Genomic DNA, 24,646 nt, shown 5'->3' with positions numbered 1-24,646 from the left:
TAAAACAAAGTGCATCTTCTTTTCAAAAATAATTGAGATAAAATTAAAAGAAATATCATCACTTCAAGAAGCGTGCCCAATACAGTACACCCTGGGTGCAAAATTAAATTTCCTCATAGTTCAACAGTGTCCAAGTGGGATGTATTTTATATGGAAATGGGGGTTATTAGCACTTTGAACTCAATGGTGATGTTCATTTGGGCTCAAAGTATTCCAAAAAGTAGGTACCCTCACTGCTAAATTTGGGCCCAAATTACGACGGCCACCCATCGCTAAAGCAATAGAACCACAAAATGGCTCCCATTACAAATTGTGACAGTAAGGGCGTCCATCGCAATTGTGATGGATAAAGTTATCGTAACTTGGAGGAAGGAAGGGGCAAGAGTTCATGTTGTACACCATCACAATTGTGATATTACAAAGTCTTAAGCTTCCAATCCACCATCACAATTGTGACATCCATGCGATACTTGTGTTGTGGAAGTGACGTTGATTCGTCTGAACTAGCTGTTGTAATTGTGACAATTTTGTGGTAGCTGTGTTGTGCAAGTGACAACTAGCTATCAGAACATGTCATCACATTGTGGTGGCTAGCCAAAATATTCATTTTTTATATTTATTTTGTCATTTTGTAAATGAGTTTAGAGGAGGCAAAGCTTGTGCCTGAGTCTATTCTCAAGTAGAGGAAAAAAATGAAGAATGGGAGAACAACAAGAAGCAGCAGTTGGAAGTTGCAAAAGTAAAAAATGCTACAAATTGCAAATTGATATTTAAGAAGGTTGAAGAATATTTAAAGGAGTATATAGAGCAGGTAATAAATTGCTTGATTTGTGAGTGATGTGTCACCATTCCATCTAGTGTTAAGTGTATACCTTAGTTTCTTTTTAGAAAGTTTTATATTAATTTATGAATCACCAAGGAGTATGTGGATTGTTTAATAAATTGATGGTTTTTTTATTGATGTGTCATCATGCCATCTAGGGTTGAGGAATGTACCTTAGTAAGTTTCTTGTGTACTTTGTGCAAAAAATTAGGAATGGGAGGTTATCAGATTGAAGAGAGAGGCAAAAGTGAAAGGAGGCTTTTATGTTGAGCTAGAAGCTAAGCTATTGTTTATTATTCGTATCTATGGGTAAGTATCTAGTGTGTAGTATTTATATACTTGTACTTTATTGGTCTTTATATAGTAATAGATTTGGTAGACTATTTTCATAAAAAAGAGCCAATGCTTTTTTCTAGATATTATTTTAATATATTTACATCTCTTCTATTTTAAATAAAACGGAACACAAAGTTATTAGTCTTCCCCAAATTCTAATATAAGTTTTTAAGTAGTTTTTTCATTTATTGTGTTTCTTATTTTTCTTATTTAGTATTAATGATATGCATCCAAAGACAAGAACTATTTTGTGACTTGTGTTTGAGGCAAGTTGGTCCTTTTTCAACTTGACCTATCTCTTTTGCACTTTTTGTTTCTTAAATAGTGGTTAGTGATCGCTTCTTGATGTATATACAATATTCCAGTGATATTGACTTGCTATGGAACTTCATTTCAAATATTCAATGGTGTGTTTCTAAAACTGAACAAAGCAACAATGACCATGTTGCATCAGGTTGAGCCATATGTGACCTTTGGGTATGGTCTTGGTCAGTTATAAGCATTATGTAGATTGGTTTTTTTCTTATTTCATAGATTCTTGTGTCTACTATTATTTAATTCTCTTGCTTAATTCTTTCTAGATATCCAATTTTAAAAAGCACAACAGAGCTGATTTACAAGAGAGGTTATGGAAAGGTTGATAAGAAATGGATTCCTTTGACTGACAACTCTGTCATTGAAAAGATACTTGTGTTCATGATGCCTTTTTGTATTAGTCAGTATGCTTTCCTAGTGCTTATTATTTCTACCTTGTTTCTTGTGAAGAAGTTTTAGGTAAATATGGCATAATATATATTAAAGATCTTATCCATGAGATTGTTACTGTTGTCCCCAACTTCACGAAAGTGGACAAATTTTATTGGTCATTTAACTCAGTGCTCCATCTGGTGGAATGTAGAAGAAACACAACCACTACATTGAAGGTGGCGATGCCAACAATTATGAAAAGTCATACATTAAGATTAGACTGGTCAAGCATCCCAACATTGCACAACCTGCACTTAAAGATATTACATAGCCAAGTATTGATTTTCAATTTATACTTGCTAGTAGGAAGTCGAAAAACCTAGTTTTGAGACAAAATTAGAAGTCTAGTATTCTAATTCCATTTTGCCAATTTTGAAACAAACACAAGAAAATTCAATTCCTGATTTTGAAAAAATCCAATTCTTGTCATCTTCCATGAACCAAACAAACCCTTATGGATCTCTCCGAGAAAACAAATTGTGAGAAAATTTGTAGTTGCTCAACTTCAATTGCTGTAACTGTATTTCTGATGTTGGTCTAGGATATGTGGAAGGTTTTACAATACTATGTTACAAACTTATCCTCAGTTTTAAAAGAAGCAATGTAATAACTCTAGCTAGCTTGCTTGCCTTGGTGGGCCTTGTGAAACTGAGAAACCTAGATCGAGAGTGATGCACACAAATTCATGGGGCTTGGTGCATCTAAAAGGACTCCCCAAATTGGAGTTGTTCAATAGTGGGTGGTTATTAAAGAAGAGAAGATGCTCATATGTTGTAGAGTTTTGCCCTTAAATCCTCAGTGAATAGCATAACACCTAGCTAAGCAAGATACAAACCTTATTAAGGATGTGTTTTATTCTGCTTCTTTCCATAGAATCTTGTACTTGCATAATCATTGATGAGAAAATCCTTATGTAGTTTAATAAGTCCATCATATTGGATCCATTCCATACAAAAATGGGTCCCTAATGTTCATTTTACTACTTTGTAGTTCACATTTTGTAATCTATAATTGAGTTCTAGGTTCAAACTTAGAACATAGAGAAAAAGAGCATATATCACAGATTGTAATTTGTAACATCAAATCAATAAGAATAATCTATATTTCATGTGAGAGCTAACCCCCAAAAAGATTTAGGTGCAGACGTACTCTTCAAAGGGTCCTACAGAAATCTCTATGGATAAATTGCTTGTTAGGACACATTTCATGATTCCTTCCAATCACCCAAAAACTCATTGTAATCAAAATTGTGTAAGACAAATGGCAAGAATTAAAAAAAAATGAGGTTTGGTTTTCTTCAAAAAATGAGTTCTCTTGACAAACTTTCTGAGTTAGAGTGTGTCTCAGCAAAGACATACTAAGTGACTAGCATGGTGTGTTATTTGTCTGCTGTAGAAAAATGCGTGTCTAATGAGAATCCACCAAGAGTTTGAACTATATAACTCATATGCTGATCACACCGGTGGAAAAGGAAAAAACCAAACTCCTACATGAAACCTTTACAGACATTTAAAAGTCTCATTTCTTATATCTTTTGTCAACCAACATATATTCCAACCATAAAAGAGTCATAATGTTAAAATAGTAAAGATCATAAAAATGAACAACATATAATGTTCTCAACTTCTCACCATATCTAGTTCACTTGAAATTAGCAAGACCTTCTCTGGACAATTGTTCATAATAATGTGGATACATTACTCAAAAGCTAACCTGTAGGGATAAATTTTATTTCATTTCAAAGAAGCTCTTTATTAGAAAATTATATGGAAATACAAATAATACATGTATCCTTTTTAAGGACCCTCAACATCCAAAGTGCACAAAAATAAAAATTATACTATATACTATTAACAAAAAGGATGCTCTCTCACAGACAAGAAAGCACATTATAAATTATGATTCACTTGCTAGCGATACTAATAACTCAAATGTTGAACAAAAAATTGTCAACATCCTCTCCTCTTCAGCTTCAATTGTAGCTTCATTTCCAAATGATGTATAATATTCCTTGTGTATGTTATTGAGTCAGTTAGAATATAAGTTGAATTGAAGATGTAGTTTATAAACTACATACAAAGATATCTCAATAAATTCAATATGAGAAAGAAAAAGAATAACTTAATATCTTATTAGATTATAATAATGACCAGTAGCACATGACATCAAGAAGGCTTTCAATTTTATTTTCTAAAAATTCCCTTATACCACAATCACTTGAGTTAAGATGTCCTCCATAAGCTACCTTTTTTTTTTTTTTTTTCTTTCCAGAATAGTTTGAAGGCTATGTCAAAAATTGAATGTCATGGAAGAAATGTCATATTCTAGATGTGATGTATTAGTCATAATTACAAAAAATATAATACCATCAAAACCTCCAATTAGATTTTCTTTCCAATATCAAGCACATCCTAAAAGAGAACCAATCAAAACTTTTTAGTTTGAAATCCATTTGACTCATTTACCACTTATGGAAACCAATAACACAGACCATTCTTGTTACTTCTTGAATTAGAAGAAAGACTTGATACCATCTCAATTGGAAAAGATAAAAATAAATGTGAGAAATATAATTATCTGAAAGCCTTTAATTAGACTTGTCCTTCCATGCTTACATAGTCTTAATATCAAGCACAATCTACTTTCAAACAACTTGGTAGGTTCCTTTAAATTAGGGTCATGTGGAATTACACAAAACTAAATACATAAAAAAAACTTTTGCAACTATGAAGCAAGGTCTATGTTGTAGGGTCCTCGATCTTGTGATGATCAAGAATCACCCAAACTAAACACCTAGATAACATGTGCTAATATGAACCAAGGTCTAATTTTCTTATATATTTAAAACCCACAAGTAAAGCCAAAACAAGCACACCCTATTGAAATATAAAACTTATTTAGAATTTTATCATCTTAGAAACTTGATACCATCTCAATTAGAGAAGTGGAAAAAAATGTAACCAAGTTTAGTTCACTGGAAACTTCAATTAGATTTGTCTTTGTTCTGTTCCTACATGGTCCTAATATTGAGCACAATTTTCTTAAGTGACATGGCAGGACCCATGATCTTATAATTATGAAGAATCACATAGCTAAACATCTAAACAAAACTTTAAAAATAAGGTCTAATTTTCTTTTGAATATAAATTTTACAAATACAACCAAAGTGACTATACCTTGTTCGAACATTAAAGTTATTTAGAATCTACAACCTTGATCAAGGGTCCCCACATTTCAAAAATTAGAGGTACCTGGTCTTTTGATTGTGAAGGACCAACCAAAACAAAATTACCTTAAGAATCGGATGAAGAAATTAAAATTTGATCTATTTCCTTCAGTTATGCAACTCAATTGGACTATTCTATAAAAATATGATGCAATAATGCACCCATACCTAAAAATTACCATTTGTTGTGGCTTTTGTCCAAGAGGTGATGATTTTCTTGTTCCACAAAAATCTAATAGTAACTCACTGTAAATACAATACAATGACATGAATAATATCAATGGCAATATTTCAATCACATTGCGAAGTGAAGAACATTGCAAAGATGAATGCTAAAGCAGAAAAAGTTAAATTGCTAAGAGGGTAAAACAATGACAATGATTAGTATTCCATAGGCAGTACCTGATCATGCCGACATCAATCATTTTTCCATCTTGTTTTGAAGGTTTTGGTTTGTACAAAGCTTCAATCATCTCAACATTTCGAGATTGGGTCCTTACTGAGGATTTTTATCTTGAAATTAGAGGCCATTCTCTAGAAGAAACAACTATCAACAAAATTGGTTCTAAAAAGATCATACCACTTATAGCATTCAAAAACTACGTGCAAAGATAAACAATAGCCCAAAGACTATGCATGCCTTTCAACAAACATAATATTAAAAAATGTAGACTAATCTTCCATGTATTCAATCTCCTAGGATGTTTTAACTTGAAAATCGATACAAATATAGAAAATATACGAATCATGTATATTTATGTGACCTTCACCATTCATGTAAATTGTACTTTTTGATCACACATCCATTATGGCTCAACCGAAACACAATCAAAAGCAGGAACTAACAATTTAACAAGATTAAAAAATTCACTTCAATTAAGCATCCATATCATTCAATTTTAGCAAATTAATTAAATTTTAATTAGAAACCTTAACAGTTCTGCAATTAATAATCCATATTACTCAATCTTACCAAATACATCATATTTGAATTAGAATCCTTAATAGCATGTTCCTAAATACTAACAGATGTAATTGAAGGTGTATCACCATGTCCTCGAGAACCATGCAAAACATCCATACCAATAATCATTTTAGGCTGTGAAAATATGCCTAGTATAGAAGAATTACATTCTACAATATCAAGTGCAAGTAAAACTATTGTATGATTGAAAAGATCATTTATTACACTAGCACATGTTACCTACTAACTCCTTCCATATATTTTTAGGTAGTGGAGAATACCTTAGCATTTATTTTCAAGGCAACATTTGTATAATATTGGTCATTTATTTTCTTTGATGAGACTATGCACTGATTCACAATACCCATCTTTGAAAGGAATTTTTCCTTCCAAGGACATTTTTGGATAAGGGCAATAGTGTTCCAATTTTTATTCAAAATATACAAAGTAAAATGACATAACTAAAATAGCAAAATTGCTAAACAAATTATCTAATCACCATAAAGATCACTTGTCTTCCTTTCTAGTAGAAGACACAACAAAAAATTGGGTTTACTTAAAATCTTAGATTTCATTTGATCTAACATCTTGTCCACCCTATCCACAGGGTTAGAACACATATCTCTTTGATTCTCACAAAAAAATTGGCTGATGCTAAACAAATCAAACTTCTACGAAAATAAAAGAGACACTTCAGTTATATACTACAAAATAAGCTTTGTCAACTACACCTCATTTTCTAGAAGATTACTTACCAATTCTTTTCTAGCATAACACCATTGAAGATCATTAGCAATATGCTTACAGTAGTTCATGTGGCATTTGTTGAAATTAACTACAACCCATCTTTCAAAATTTGTTGGTTGGAACATGGTCTAGAATAAGATTTTCTCCACAAGTTAGACCAAATCAGTTAAATATCAAAAAAATCCATATGCAAAATTTTAATAATACTTTATTGTTGAAATTTAAATCCATGGATGTAGATATCATTCTTTTTAATTGAGTATATCAATATTACATCCCACCCTTATCAATTCGAGAAACAACACCTTTTAGTCTCTTTATAAAGTATCAGACATTGCTTCTTGCATACTTGACCTCTATCCTTAATTTGATATGTGAGAATTAATTCCACTTACAAGGTTAAAATTAAAAAGTTCAAGAGATTATCAATACTTACAACATTCAAACCAAGCTGCTATGAAGTCATTCATAGTTGTCATTTGCATACAAACTTACAATTGTCTCCATATCTTGTGAACCAGAAATAAAAGTTGTAATGAGAATGTGATAATAAAATTCACATGCCTACTTCTATTAATTTTTAAAAAAAATTCTATTAATTAAAAAAAAATAAAGTAACTCATCCACAATTTCAAAAAATTGATGACCATTATCTATATAGATTAGAAAAGTACCAAATACTACATAACTCACTTCATATTTTGATGCAATCCTAGTAAAATTGTTTTCATAATATATGGCAAGCACAATCCATTTGTCACCATCAACAAGCACTGGAGTAGCAAAATCTAATGTTAGAAAACTACCATAATTAAAAAAAGGTGACATAAGTTTCAGATTAAAACAATTGACATGAGTTCTAAAAAAGTTATACACTTAACCATTTCTTTTTCAAGCCATCCTTAAAATGATCTCTACATCTCCATATTACAAAGACAAAAGGCTATAGAGTGTCCAAGCTACAAGGTTCAACAAATAATACCATCTCCCCCATAGAGAAATTATTTGTCAAGTTACAAGTGCCCACTCTACTTGTTGGATTATACTTCAACATAAGTCGATCATTTATTAATGGGGGACAAGTCAACTCACCTGATGAGGGATCATGAATCCTGAGAAAATATTCTACAACACAAAACTAAGTTTAAGCATATGTATAGTTTGCAACAATAGCCTAGCAATTAACTAAACTTGCTAATGCAAAATTGTAGATGTGAATGACATCATACCATTGATTTGATAAACTTGTGAATACCACTCTAAATCAAGAATGCATGTGCAACTGCATTCTATATGCATGGACAATAGGTGGAGCTGAAAAAATACACCTTGTCTACATTTATTTAATAGGTCTATTAAGTTTTTTAAATTATAGAACATCATGAACATTAGAACACTAGCAATTATGGGCAAGCAAGCCAACCCATAGAAAGTCTTGATTTGATTGCATGCTGAGGACATTACCCTTGCCTACAAGAGTCAAAGTTACAATGTTCATAATGGTCTATATCTTAAAATACATAATTAAAGACCTCTAACAAAAATGTAAACCTGTTGCATTTTTTTAGCTCCACCTGATGTCATCTACATATGAATTGAGATTGCATATTGAACTATGGCCTCATTCTACATTTCTTGAAACCAAGAGATTCACACAATTAGTTGTCATGCAATCATAAGTTAATGTTGAGATTCACTTGGTTTCTAGAATAGTTTAATATTCTCTACTAATCAAGGCCAACCACATGAAGGTAGAAGCTCATTCCCCCACCCAACATCTAAATTCTGTTAACATTTAAAATCTTTAAAAAAGGTTCAATCTTTAAAGTACTTGGAAGTTGGGCTACTCTCAAGGGAAGCCATCTTCATTGTTCACGAGCAATTCATCACAACTCTTTAGTGTTCCTATACATCTAACACAGGTACATCCAGGAATGTCGTCATCATTGCCTCCTGCATAAAATGAATCCAATATTACAAAATGCCCCCTAAGAAATAATAGTTCAAGTGAAATAAACACATGACAAATAAGAGAGAAAAAGAGGAATCTACTTACCAATAGGCATTGCCATCACATCTATGTTCATGCTACGTGTTGAATGAGGTTTATTGTTTTATTATTTGGATTTTGGAATATGTACGCAGCTGGATCAATAAGTGCCTTAAAAAAGATCATTCTGTATATATACATATAGACATACATATGTGTGTGTATGTATGTATATATATATAGATATATAGATATACATATGTATATATATATAGATATATAGATATACATATGTATAAATATGTACATACATACATATACATAGATCACAAGGACACAAAAATGAAATGCAGAGATCACAATGGCATGACAACAAAATGTAGTGATCACAAGGGAACGACAATGAAATCTTAGATCTCCACTGATCTCCACCAACTTTCAAAGCTCTCCACCCTCATTTGGAGCTCTATATATACATATATACATACTTACACATATACATACATACATACATACATACATACATACATACATACACACACACACATATATACATACATACATACATACATACATACATCCACACACACACACACACACACACACACACACACACACACACACACACACACACACACACACACATGCTAGAAGAAGTGACCTATTGAGAGCATGAATAAACAAACAAACATTCATTAAAACACATGCATAAAATGCTCACAAAATGAAAGAAACAAACTAATGCTTGCTTGAGTTTTACAACTCAAAGCAACCAACAAATCAAGCCCTCAAGCAACCTGTACAGCTCAACAAAGGCACCCATGAGAGGCCTTGTTGGTGTATTAGGATGTGGGGTATGTTTGGTTTTCTCTCTCAAACACAACAATGTATTGAATCTCTTGATGATGGATATGCAAGTGTGAGGAATGCAACTATGAGCCTAAACTACATGAGATGAAGAACACCTCAAGAAATGGCTGTGGAGAAAGCCATACTTGAAGGCATTCAAAGTGAACATATGAAATGCAACAAAGAAACTAACTAGATATGCAAGCTACACTAAAATGTAGGTAAAATGGAGATGCAAATGCATAAGTAAACTAGACTAATAATGCAAATGAAAACTAAACCAGCTACCAAATAGTTAGTATGCAACCTAGAAATCACTATGCAAGCTCTAAGCTCAAACTACTATGAAAGCTCAAATCTCAAACCAACATGATAACAATGCAATAATGAGAGATGCAAATGCTTGAGACAAGGCCTCTATTTATAGGCTTGAGGGAGGGCTTGGTGAGGCGGCATCAATGTAGGTGCCACATAAGGTGACATGCAAGCCATGCAAGTGGTCAAATATTCAAAGTTTGCTCACACATGTGTGAGAAAACTTGTGAGGAAGAGTGGAAGACAAGAGTGCAAGAGGAGTGTGGAAGCATGCCTTCTCACACATGTGTGAGCACATACTTAGGTTAATGAGGGGGATTAGGAAGGTGATTAGGATGATTAAGTGGGATTAAATGAGGAATAGGCTTAAGAGGATGAAAATGATAGGTTGTAGGCTAGGTTTTAGGCTAGGCTTAAGATTATATTAAATAGAATTTAATTTAATCATAGGTTTAGAAGAATTAATGGGATATGGGGATTTAAATAAATAAGATTTATTTAAAAAAGGGAAACATGGAGGATCATGTATTAAATAAATTTAAAACATTAAGGCTAGAAGCATTTAAATTAAATTTAAATACTTTAGGAAAATGAACCTACTTAATTAAATAAATTTAATTAAATAGGTAGAGGAATATGAAAATTATAATTAATCAATAAGTAATTAATTATAATGCCAAGGGCAATATTAAATAAATTAATATAGTCTTTTGGGATGATTTTAAGCGTCTACAATATACATACATACATACATATACACATACATATACACATACATATATACACACATACATTATATACATACATACATACATACATACATCTGCATATGTAATTTTATCACCTTGGAAAATTGTATCCTGCTAGCTAGGAACAACTAATTTTTTGTTTTATTGTACCTAATCCGATGATAGTTCTACAAGAATTTGTAATCAACCAAGCTAATCAACAACTAGACCAATTTAACTGGGTTATGACTTATTTCTTTCTAAAAATATCTGCTATGATATATTTTTGTAAAATTCCTTGCGAACTTTGCTCATTTATCATGGTCTGCATTATTTTTGTGCAAGATCTTGACCAATCTTGAAAACTTGAATATTGAAATGAAAGCTATCGAGGAAGTGATTGAAATATATGCACAAGAACATGGCATCCAATTTTTCCCTAAAGTGGGATGTAGAAATGATGGTCTTCAAGTTTATGGCTTTGGAATTGTCAGTATCTATCTAGATTCTATAAAACAACAAGTTCTTGCACAATCTGGAGATAAATGGGCGATTGGAGAAAATAGTTGAGATGCATCGTAATCAAATGAGAGAGAGAGTCTATGGAAATATATCAGAAGGAGGGGAGCGGCTTTAGCAAGAGACTTCATGACAGAAACAACAACTAGACAACATAGAGGATATTATGGGAGCATTGGATAGAATCTAGGAAAGTATTACAGTAGGTACTATGACATTGGAATCACTTACAAGTGTCTTTGAGAATTTATAGTCCAAATATCAAGAGGACATGTAATTCATCATGTATTGCATTTGCATTTACTTTGCCATTGCTTATAAGAGTGTTTCAAGGTTGGGAACCACTTCAACATCCTTTGCATGGTTTAGAGGTAATGTCATTGTGGCAGAGGCTTCTCCAAGGGAATGAGCCTCGTGATTATAGCATTTACACAAAAGAAAAACTTTCTTCTTCAACTCTTTAGACTCAACTCTTCAATGAAGTTATTCTTCTAGCAATCAAAATAGTTGCTACAAATTCCTGGGAGCCAAGGGACCCTGAACCTATACTTTTTTGGAGACACGGGATAAGTTACTACTGGCTTCAGTACTTCATAACATTATCGGTCATATAGTGATGCCAAAATTAACAACAACAGTAGATACTTGGGATCCTTGCAGGGAGACTATGCCAATACATGCATGGTTACATCCTTGGGCCAGTGTGTGGAGCCTTTATATGCAACCATTCATTATAAATTGGGGAATGTGCTTCATTCTTGGCATGCAAGTGATGCATTTGAATATGCAATTTTATCACCTTGGAAAATAATAGTGGGTGGTATGAAGAGCACAACCCACATGACACAAAAACTAAAGCACATAGAATGCTCTATTTTAGAACAGAGAATGCCCTATTTTAAAGAAAATAAATCTAAAGTTTTATGCAATGATCTCTAATTAAATGAAATATTTATCTCTTCATAAAATCCACACAAAAGTTGAATACAAATAATAATTTTATTTGTTTTTCCTACTATTGTAGACTGTAGATCAAATTCCCATATTGATTGAAAGAAACAAGAAAGTCTTAGCAACTCCTACACATGTTGTACATGGTTTATTGGACATAAAAAATAATTTGATATGCATGTGAAATCATGTATTTAGTCTTGGACTCTTAACTACTTATTCCACTGCAAAACTACAAGCTAGAGCATAAAACTTCTCCTTAATATATGCATAAAAAAGACTAAAACTGTTGCTAATTATGATTGGAAATTTTCATGGTCTTCATGATTTAGAATCATAATCTTAATAAAAATTACCATAAAATAAAATAAAATTTAAAACTTGTACAAGCAAAAAATTAGCAAATAAGGGCAATAATCTTTGATCCTCAATTAAATCATTCAAAGAGAATTATTTGTATGCTTCTTTTGTCAAGAAAAAAACTTGATTTTGGGTAGCATCATTGCTAAAAAGGTATTCATTTTCTCCAAGGACATTTAGTGCCTCTTCTCTTTTCTTATTGTAAGAGCTTATAATATTCAAATGATGCCCAAGTTCCTTGCAAATATTAACATTGATTTTCCCAGTGCCCCCCAAGCCCAATATTCCACATTTCTTCCCTATCTCTGCATATCTAAAATGCTTAAATAAGCACTACACTATAACCCCAATACAGAGCAAGGGTGTTGCTTGTTCTAGGGAATTTTTTTAAGGAATGAGATCAACCATAAATGTAGGAGCCACAATTTTGAATGAGATCAACCATAAACGTACATCCAACACTACCTCGAACTATTTTCTGACTACATACAATTCAAATATTAAATGGTCATACAAATAATCTCTGAAAAATGCAAACACCCTTAAAACTAAATAGGTCATGTGCATTACCTTGTCTTAGTTTTAGGTGGCTTTTCTACTATTGGTGAATATGGACCTAAGCAAAGGGATTATGCCTATCTAATTATTAGAATTAGGTAAAATAAATCCAATGTCTTTGCTTCTTCCCAATCAAACTCAACCTCTAGTGGAATAGTTGCTGAATTTTGAACTTAAGGAGGATCTTTTGCTTTATGTTCTCTATCTCAATCCGTTGCAGGTCAATTTTTAATGGTATTGGGTAAACAAAATCAATAGCTTCTTGGTCCTTCTCCTTTGTATCTACCTTTGTGGGTACTTCTATCCTTAATGGTATTGTTGGTTCCTTTTTTTCTAATGCAAGTGATGCTTTAATGGGTCTCTTAAGAGAATGAAATTTTGGTAGATTTTGAGCTCTCAAATGAAAGAAACATGTCTGGTAGCAACATCATCTGTGCAAGCTTGAAGAGACATGTGAAAGACATGCAGCTTGCCATGTTTGTAGTGGCCTTATTTTTCTATTATTTTTTCTTTAAAAAAAAACAAAAGAATGCCTAGAAAAATAAGTATAGCCAATAAAAAGTAAGAAATAAAAAACCAAAATTCACCTTTAAATAGAAAAACAAAAATTTAACATATGATAAGAATAATATTATGAAATTTTCTATAAAAAAACTACAGACTTGATTGACTTGAAAACTATAGTCCAGGGACTAACAAATAAAATTGAAATACATTGCAATAATCCCTACACTCTCAATGTAAATAAAAAAAAAAGTAATTTTATTCACAAATTTACAATAATACAGTTTGGAAAAGCATAGAAAACTGTTATTATGAATCCTATCTTGTTTCAATTAGACCAATTTTTATTCCAACCTATACATAACTTTTTAGAAGAAATAGAGCTAAATCAAGAACTATAATTATTTAGGGCGAGGGCCCTAGCTTGGTTGGCTAAATCTTCCCTGTTGTAGGGGGTTGGTCACGGGTTCTAGTCTCCCCTGTCCTCATGGTACCAGTGGGCATGTCGCACCAGCGCTACCGGTCACGTTAAAAAGTTTACCCGACGCACTGCAGTTTATAGGGGGGCCATGCTGCACCTGATTCCTGCAGTCTAATTAAAAAAGAAAAAAGAAAAAAAGAATTATAATTATTTAACAAATATTCATATGCATTATTGATGCCATGCTAGTGAAATAATTATGAATCCAAGGGAAAATTTCACTATAATGAACCTTGAAATGGTAAAAAAATTGGATATATATTAAAATTGTCAATTTTAAGGTCTTTGACGTTTGTTGCTAATTTGCATTAATGAACACATTACCTCATCTTTCAACCATAATGTGAATGTTTTAGAATTTAACTAGGGTTTGATTGAATAAGACAATTGTGGATACATTAAGTATTTTGTAATGAGGTTCATAAATATCTCCATTGGGAACAATTAGCTTCCTTGGCATAAAATCTATGAGTTGTAGGTGAACACATATTATATTGAATATTTTTTAAATTGAATTATATAAGTTATTTTTTCTTTGAAAACCTATTGAGATTAAATCTTATAATTCATAGTCAAGATGAACATATAGGAAAAGAATATAAATGAAATATTGTCAGAAATGTTGATTTGAAACACAAGAAAGTTCAAATAAGAATGAAATAGCTGCCAGCAAAGGAAGGTTCCAAAGTTGAGGTTCAATCCCCTAATTGAGTGAGGATTTATATCTAAATTGACGAAGAGAAAAATAATCATTTAGTAACACCATAGGAAAACTAAACTAGCCTAGACACATTTCAATATCATTAGACTATTAACACAATAAATAGATGCAACTATACTTAATTGAACACCAACTAACACAACCCTAAAACCTTATTTTCCCAAGAATGATGAATGAAAATCTGATCTTTAAAATGAAAATGTAAAATAACTGATCACCTCTCTCACAATAATCCAATTCACAACTAAAACACATAAAACAATATTAGTAAAGAGGTCAATTTGAGTTGTACTATAAAACTAAGGCCATGAAAGACAAGAAGTGAGGTAAGACAGTTATTTAGTCCTCCTCTACTAGAATTCTTTCGGTAACAATCTCTTCTAGACAAGAATGACATGTGAAATATGGTCTATATGATTTGTACAATAATGGCGATGGACAATGGAATGAATGTCTATGATTCCACTTTAGACCACTCTTGAAGAACTGCTACATCTATTTTGGGGCTAAAGGATGATGAGCAACAAACATTCACAACCCTAAATGGAGAAATTACACATGTTTTAGAAGTGCCACCAAACACACCTCTAAAAGAATGTATATGCAAGAGACTACACGACAAAAACAAGAACTAGAAAACATAGAGGATACTATGGGAGTGACACTAGATAGAATCCAAGAAAGTGTTGTGGTAGGTACTATGACATTGGAATCACTTGCAAGTGTCTTTGAGAATTTATGGTCCAAATATCAAGATGACTACAAGTTGTGCAATTTTTCATGTGTTAAATTTGCATTTTCTTATAAGAGTGTTTCAATTATTGACATAGTCTCCCTATGATGATCCCAAGTATCCATTACTTATAAGAGTGTTTCAACATTGGGAACCACTTCAATATCCTTTGCATGGTTATAGGTAATGTCATTATGGAAGAGGCTTCTATAAGGGAATGAGCCTCATGATTATGGCATTTACATAGAAGCAGAACTTGCTTCTTCAACTCCTTACACTCAACTCTTCACTAAAGTTATTCTTCCAACAATGAGAATATCTGCTACAAATTCCTAGGAGCCAAGGGACAGTAAACCTATGCTACATTTTATGGAGACATGGGATAAGCTACTACTAGCTTTAGTACTTCATAATATTCTAGATCATATACTGACACACAAATTAATAGTAATAGTAGATACTTGGGAATGTCAGAGGGAGACTGTGGCAATACATGCATGGTTACATCCTTGGATTCCATTGTTGGGCTAGCGTATGGAGCCTTTATATCCAACCATTCATTATAAGTTTGGGAATAGATTTCATGCCTAGAATGCAAGTGATGCATCTACATATGTAATTTTATCACCTTGGAAAACTATATTTGATCCTACTAGCTGGGAATATGTAAGTATAGGTTGAGCGAGTTTTATAGTTTTATTATTTAGATTCTTGAATATGTATGTAGAAAGGGTAGAGCAAGGGCAAGGGTACAAAGATCATAAGGGCATGGCATGTCAATGCAATTGTAGAGCTAGGGCATGACCATAGATTGACTGGAGATTATTACAATACAGTCAAGCTCATTCAATGTCATGAACAACAAAAAATATTTTATTAAGTTTAAGATCTCATATAGGGAGGAAGATATTCAATGTTAGTGTAAAATAATATAAAGATTAAATAATGAGGAGAATGCATTATAAGAAAAATACCATGGCAACAAAATGTAGAGAAAGGGCAACAGAATGCAGAGCAAGGGCACGGTTAGGCAATCGTAGATCTCCACACTCCACACTCTTTCACAAATTCTCTATACCCTCGTTTGAAGCTCTCCACAATATTTCACACACAACTCTCCATAAATGATCAAAATGGAATGATTAATGTCATTTAAAAAAAATTTATAATCACACCGATATCACAATTATGACACCAATGTGGGTATTGCGACGACGTCGGGGATAATTGCAAAAAAAAAAAAACATAAAAATCACCACAAATTACACTGTTGTCTCAAATTTTTGTTGCAATTTGACCCCAAATGTTGTAGTGCCCCCTAGATCCAATAAAAAACACTTCTAAAATCTAAAACCCTTTGACAGAGAAAATACAGATCTAAAAACCAAGCCAAACCTCTCATGAAGAGAACAAGGGCATGAAGATCTAGAGCTTTGATATCATGTTGAAGTTGATAAAATTTCAACCCCATAGCTCCTAAGAACTACCTACATGAAAAAAATTGTCACATAAAGAGAGAAGCAAAAGCTATGGAGGTTGGAATTCCTAGATCTATAGAACAGACATTCTTGATGAGCAAAAAGAGAGATTGCTATTAATCAAAAGTGAATGAGCGTGTTACAAAGAGAGATCATCCTTATAAAGAAGATCAAAACCCTAAAAATAATATAACCTAGGTTGCATGATAATAATAAATAAAAGAATTAATTATTATATTCTTAAAGTTTAGCTTAAGTAAAATATAGTTAATTAGAAAATATCTAATTACTCTAACAATACCTTTTCTTTTCAACATGTCAGTCTTGATTTTTCTTCTTCTCCTGATACATATCCCCCACTTAGTGATATTTTAGAGCAAGAAGAAGACATTATAAATATTTTAATAAAAGTGACATTGCCTTCATTTGATTCTCCTAATAGAAATGAATCATTAAGGGAATCCAAGAACCCTATTCTAAGAATTCCTTGGGAAAAGATGATAATGGTAATCTCATTAATGCTCTCCCTTCTAGTAATGAGTCCATGAGGAAGAAAGCTCTTAATAAAGTTAATGTGGTTCAACCTATTCTCACTCTTAAGGGTTACCCTTCATCAAATAAACCTCTCATCACCCTTGAGGGTTGTCTTTCCATAACTCTTAAATAGGAATTTAGAGATTCTAAGCATTATCTTATGGTATCTCACACCTATCGTACAAGGAATAATCCTAAACCTATTACTTATCTTCCACCTTCTCAACCTATTCTTCCTCCTCCAGCTTGTCTTTCTTGAAAACTTGGAATGGAGTATGATTTGGTATCACAATTACTTAGTACCCTCACCAAGATTTCTCTTTGGGAACTTCTTCAAACATCTCCTACATATCATGAATGCTTGAAAAAATATTTAGCCACTCTTCCAACTCCTCCCCCTAATCAAGATAAAATCAATGCGTGAATGCAATGCATGAATGCTACATTGGTCCCACCTCAAAATGTGTTTACTAGTGATGATTTTCCACCTAAAAAGATTCATTACCACTATGATGCTCTTATGGTAGATGTCCCTATCAATGGTAATCTCATTACTATAAGCTTAATTGATAATGGGTTCAGGCTTAATATTTGTAGTATGGATATGCTTAAATAAATTAAAATCAATCTTTCACATATCAAACCTGACAATAATCTTATTCATGGCTTTGATGATGTTTCTAAGAAAACTTTAGGTACCATCACTTTACCTATCAAGGTAGGTCTGATTATTATGAATACTAATGTGCAAGATCGTTGCTTTGTCAACTTGCATCATTTGATTTTAATCCAATGTTGACTAGGGTGTGTACAAGGCAATATTCTACAAGGATCCTTGATAAGACTCAATGATTTTTGGGGGGTTTTGCATCATAAAACCATGACTAACTTGAAATTTTGGTCTTTTTTGGAGTTATCAGAAACTCTATTAACCTTCCTTATTCTAACATAAACACAACAACTTATGTTATGGACTAAAATGGTCTTAAACTTTGAACCTAGAATGGATTGCAAATAGTTCACCTTTAGTTTCAATAGTTAAGATTAATGCAATAGATTATAAATCTAAGTTTCTTTGTTGAATAACTATTTGGATCACAATCCATAAATTGAAAGATTCCTATATTACTTTTGCATTGCATAAATTAATCTGTCTTTAAAGAACTAAAATAGAAATTCTACTTATGTTCTTAATCAAATAACTCATTTTTAAACTTGTGATTTAATTTTTAACACAATGAATGATTATCAGTCTAACTCTAAAAATAATATGAATTATTTTGATTCCTACTTTAACCCATTTGAAATTCATAAATACGAGAATAATTCTTACAATATTATCTGAAAATGAGTAACTTCATAAATAATGACCATGGAAACTACCTTTCTAAATTAAGAAAAAGTTGTAAACTTCTTTCCAATCATTGATTCCATAACACATAAATGTAAATCAACCAGCAAATCACTTTGTTCCAATCTCTAAAATGAAGCACAAAAACAACAGGTTCTTATTATAGAAATTGTTGGTTTTTAGTTCACACTTTTTTTCTTTTCTTTGGAGAATAGACTGCCATTGTTAGTTTTCAATATGTCCTCTTTATTCTTTCTCCTTTCAATTCTACTTAGAATTCCTTATCATGGAAGAAACATCTTCCATCGTGAAAAATTCCACATATGAGTGTATTTTTGAAGAAATTCTCCCTTTTTTGCTAGCTTGTGGCGAAGCTTTAATTGATGGTCATTTACTAACGTTGTTTTCCTCCTACCATCAATAGGTACTAGTTTTACTACACCAATGGAATACACTGTGTCAAATTGATATGGCCCTAGCCATCAAGTATGAAACTTCCCTTTGAATTCATGAAACTTTGAATCATAAAGCAGTGCCTAATCACCTTCTTTGAAATTCCTAGTCTTTAAATGCTTATCATGCCATATTTTCCTTTGTTGTTGGATTATATATGTAAGGATTCAATTGTTGAATCCTTTTTTCCTCTTCTCTTGATAGAGTTATGCCAACATCTTTTGCCATTCTAAGAGTACGATACTTAAATTCTATTGGCATTACTATAGTCTTCCCATAGACCAATTCATAAGGATAAATTCCAATTATTTTTTACCAAGTTGTATTATAAGCCCATACTGCTTCATCCAAATGCTATGTCCAATCTTGTTTACTAGATGATACTATTTTAGTCAAAATATTCTCAAGTTCTCTGTTTGTAGCTTCCACTTAACTATTTGCTTGAGAATGATATGGAGATGACTTCCTATGGGTAGTCTGGTACTTCTTCATGAACAACTCCATATTTAAAATGAATTTTTGTCCTTGATAAGATGTTATAATTCTAGGAGATCCAAATCTTTGAAATATATTCTTATATAGAAAATCTGCAACTTTATCCTCACGAGACATAAGTAGTGCTTTGACTTCAGACCACTTGGTTACATAGTATATGATAACCAATATATGATGGTCTCCTCTAGAAGGTGGATATATGGGTCAAATTAAGTTGATTCCCCACTTCTCAAATGGATCCAAATCAACAGTTGGAGTTGGTTTTCCAATTCATTGACATTCATCACAATGCTTCACATAGACTGAGACATTATTGGTTAAAGTAGGCAAAAAGTAACCTAATCCAAGAATCTTTTGTACTATTTTGACAACTAAATAATGGCCTCCTTTAGGAGAACCATGACAAGTGTGAATGACATCATAATATTCATTTTCTTGTAAAGAACAACAAAGTACATTATTAGGATAATTTTAAAATAAAAGTCCATCTATCAATACATACCTGAAGCTTTCCCTAATTTACTTATTTTTATGTAGAGGTGTAAATTATGTTGGGAATTTGCCTATAACCAAATAATTTGCAAGATCTACAAACCATGGTGATTGCATAGATATAGAAAATAGATGTTCATTCAAAAATGAATCATTGGCTGGTTCATTCTTTCCCTGCAAAATCATTTTGGATGGAAAATCAACAACATTGTCTTTTCCCTCTTTGTCAATGATGGTTATATCAAATTCCTACAATAATAAAAGTCATCTAATAATCCTAGCTTCCATAACAACTTTATTCATGATACATCTAATAGTAGAGTGATCAATGTGAATAAACACTTCATACTCTATTGTATAAGGTATAAAATTTGTTTATAGCATAAAGTACAATGATATATGTGTTTTTTAGTTGTGTTGTAGTTCTTCTTTGGAGGGCTTAGATTTTTGCTTATGTAATATATAGCATTCATATTACCTTCTTTATCTTTTTGTCCCAAAACAACTCTGATTACATAGTTTGATGCATCAGTGTGAATGTGAAACAAATCATTCCACTTTGGTCCTTTAGTAACTGGAGAAGTAGTCAATTCTTCTTTTACCTTTTCAAAATCTTCCTAACTGGCATTTGTCCATTCAAAAGAACCATCTTAAAATGGATGCACTTACCTTTTAAGATAGTTAATCTCCCTCCTCTTCATGATTCCCTCTTTGGACCATGGATATGTCTATGCTTGCTCTTGTCTTCCTCATTTCCCCTTTTTCTCTTCCATCTTTCCACCTTATCTCCTTGGCATCTACCATGACTCTCTATGGCACCCAGGATTTGTCCTCCTAGAACAAGTTGACCCATGTTGACCTAGTCCTCCCAGGTCAACCTAATCCTTGACATTTATTGATCTTGGGGCTTGAAAGCCGTTGGGGGTTTAATTAGTTAATGATCATAATCTAGTCATTGTGTATTATTTTCCAACCCAAAAACTCATATACAAGGAGACTTGAAGGATTTATTTTATCATCAAGAGATATCATGCACATTCATTCATCCAAGTTCTCTCTAGTGAAGATTTATGCCTTTTGCATTTAATGAGTTCAAGTATTCAAGCATTTTTCAAGAATTCAAGCAAGGAGATCTTATCTAGCATTAAAGAATCCTTTGTGAGCATTTCCTCTTCAAAATATACCATATTTTGGGCCATCAAGGGAGGAGATCTACACTAAAGCATTCATCCTCTTCATTGATGCATATCCTTATCCATGGCACCATAACAAAGTTATGATAGATGCACTGAAAAGTGTGGAGATACCCTAAATCCATAATTCAAGATCTACATTCCATACACATAGGCAAGGTGAATCCTAACATTCATCTTGCTCTTTATAATCCTTTATATTTATATTTCTCACTTAAGATTAATCCCTTAACCTAGGGCTTGACCAAGGAAAGCCCTTGTCAAACCCCAACCCCCAAACCTTTCTTTTTTGTGATGATTTGTAGGTTTGGAGAAAATAGAATTGTAGATCTAGAGCCTACAGTTCACAAGTTTTCTAGAGTCATAAGTTTCAGAGCCATGGACTACATTAACTTGGTTGTAGGAAATCCTTCCATGTCAACCTAGCCTTTCAGTCTTAGATTCTGTGAAGATTTCTGGGTTTTGTTCCTCTCATTGTTTCATCCAAGACTCATGAACAAAATTTCAAAAAAGATTTAGCTATGAAAGTTATTGAGTGAAAACACATCTTCCTCTATGCATTTCAAGGCAAGTCTTTTATATTTCATTTCATTTCATATCTCTATCCTATATTTACATCTTAATTGGGCTGATTGTGTTTACACAACATCTAGATTTAGATCTCTTATGGAAATAGTCTAATTTTACATTCACATTATCCTATCAAGGGCCTAAGAGAGTGTATTTCTTGGTATTGCATTCCTCTTTACAACCCAAATTTAGTATTAGCACCCTTCTTCATTTGATTCCTAGCTAATCTAATTTATATCATAAGTGGAATCATACTTGGAAATCCCCCTCTTTCCCTCACACACATATTTTGAATGGCTCGGTGCCCCACAAAGTGGAGGCCTACATCCTATTAAAGTACTTCCATTTTACCACTAAACATTTTGGTGAACCTAACGTGAACCGCTTGCCTTTTTGGTGTTGGATTATTTTTTGTATATTTTTTGAGTGTTCTTTACTTTGGTTAGATATCAATAGGTTTTTCTTTTGTGATTTCTCCTTTATATGTGCTTAATTACACAAAGTCCTACCTATAGCATAATTGTTAGGTGAAGTTGTAGACTCATGGGTTTTTTTGATGATACTCACATTTTTTCTCATGATCTCAATCTTATCACAAAGCATAACTCTTCTTGCTTATCTCATGATGATGATGATATTTTAAGAGTTCCTCCTCTGCATGTTGATAAGCTTTCAGTGAATTTGATAAATTCAAAACTTCGCTTTCTCAATAAAATCAGAACCCCAATAGTGTTTCTTCCATTGAAGCTCTTAAGAAGCTTGTTAATAATGATGACAAAAACCTTTCTATCTTGCATGTTATATCTCACCTTATTAATACTCATTCTAAATCTTTGACGAAATGTGGAGTTAGGATACCCTCCTCCTTCTTCTGCCATTGTTGGGCCTTCTATCTCAATTTCTACCACTCTTTCCAGCATACCTACATATGCTTTGCCTCTTATAACTACTTCTACACAAGTTTCCACTCCTTTAAGTGTTATTCTTCCTAGTCTTTCACTTCCCATTAGTGTTCCTCCTACTTCCTTCCTTCTTCATTGCCTTTGTATAATGCAATTTCTTTTACTTATTCGAACCCTTTACCTATTCTTTCTAATTCTCCACTAACATCCTTACACATTCCTTCCACTTATTATATCTTTCCTAATCCATATAGTATCCCTATGGCTACTAGTGTGTCTTTTGATCCCATTGTTAGTGCCTTGGTTCAAACCATCTCTACTTTACAACAACAACTTGCTCATTTAACCCAATCTAAGTACAATATTCCTATATGTGATGTAGTGAATCCACTTTTGTTAGAGATCCTTTGTGCTATTATTTTGCAACATGTTGAGGTACCTCGTCTTGAGACTTATAATGGTAAGGATTTATGTTAAAACTTTTCAAACTATATGTAGTGATTTTGCTCGTGACTATAGGCTTATGGCTAAGTTATTTCCACACACCTTTAGGGATAGAGCCTTGTAATGGTATTTTTCTCTACCTCCTTATTCTATTGATTCTTTTCAAACTCTTGCTAATGATTTAATTCAATAGCTCTAGAATAATATTGTTCCACAAGTTTCTTTAATTGATTTAATGCATTATAAGAAAATTGTTAAAGAGAAAGTTATTGAATTCATTGGCAGATTTAAACATTTTTATGGTTATATTTCTTATCATGTGCCTAATCACGATATTCAACTCATTTTTATTTCTAATTTACAAAAAGACATTAGGGATAAGATTCTATTTGCTGAGTATACCTTCTTTTCACACTTATGTGCAATGCTTTAGCATTACTAGTTACAAGTGAGTCAACTCAAGAATTCTACTCTGATGGCTCCTATTTATAGTGATAAGAGTGATGTCATTGGACATTCAAACAAGTCCTCTAAATCTAACAACATTATCAAAATAAAATCTCTACATACAAATAGTGACCAAGTGGCTACTACATCTCATAGTACAACTACTTTTTCCTCTATATTTTGTCCTAATCGGCAATACTAACTTATTTGAGCCTTTGTCCAAGGTGATGACCAAGTTGATTCACACTCGTGTTCTTAATATTCCTCCTATTCATCTTATTGATCCTAGTAAAGCTCTACCTAAGTCTTTTGACTCTAATGTTATCTGCTAGTATCACTATCAACCAGGTCATGATACTCAAAAGTGCTATGATTTGAAGAATGATATTCAAGACCTTATTTATTCTAAGGCTATTTCTATTGATGCTCAAGTTAATCATATGAATAAGTCTATTGCAACGCATAATCAAAAATTTACAAATTTATACTGATCCTTTGCCTTCACACTTAGTGACTATCATTAATCAATTTTCTTCTTCTGATTACCATATTTCTTATGATGAGAATATGGAAGAAGAAAATCATGTGGTTAATCATGTTGAGTTAGAGTCCCAACCTTCAATTTCTTCTACATTTGATCCTCACAAACACCACCTATTATTAGCTTTAGTCAGTCTCATATGTTTAAGGCACCTAATGGTCCTCTTTACATTGGTGCTAGAGTGGCTCATATTC

The 24,646-nt window shown here is 32.5% G+C and overlaps 1 pseudogene; it reads left to right on the top strand.

Moving 5' to 3' along the window:
• Window positions 1-635: 635 nt before the first annotated feature.
• The window catches only part of LOC149567080 (large ribosomal subunit protein uL30y-like), a 35,924-nt pseudogene continuing 11,913 nt past the window's right edge, over window positions 636-24,646 (top strand).

The sequence above is a fragment of the Cupressus sempervirens genome, chromosome 3, assembly GCF_028749045.1.
Source record: "Cupressus sempervirens isolate cs-2001-9-10 chromosome 3, ASM2874904v1, whole genome shotgun sequence".
Classification (NCBI taxonomy): domain Eukaryota; kingdom Viridiplantae; phylum Streptophyta; class Pinopsida; order Cupressales; family Cupressaceae; genus Cupressus; species Cupressus sempervirens.
This window is presented reverse-complemented; position numbering and strand designations above follow the sequence as displayed.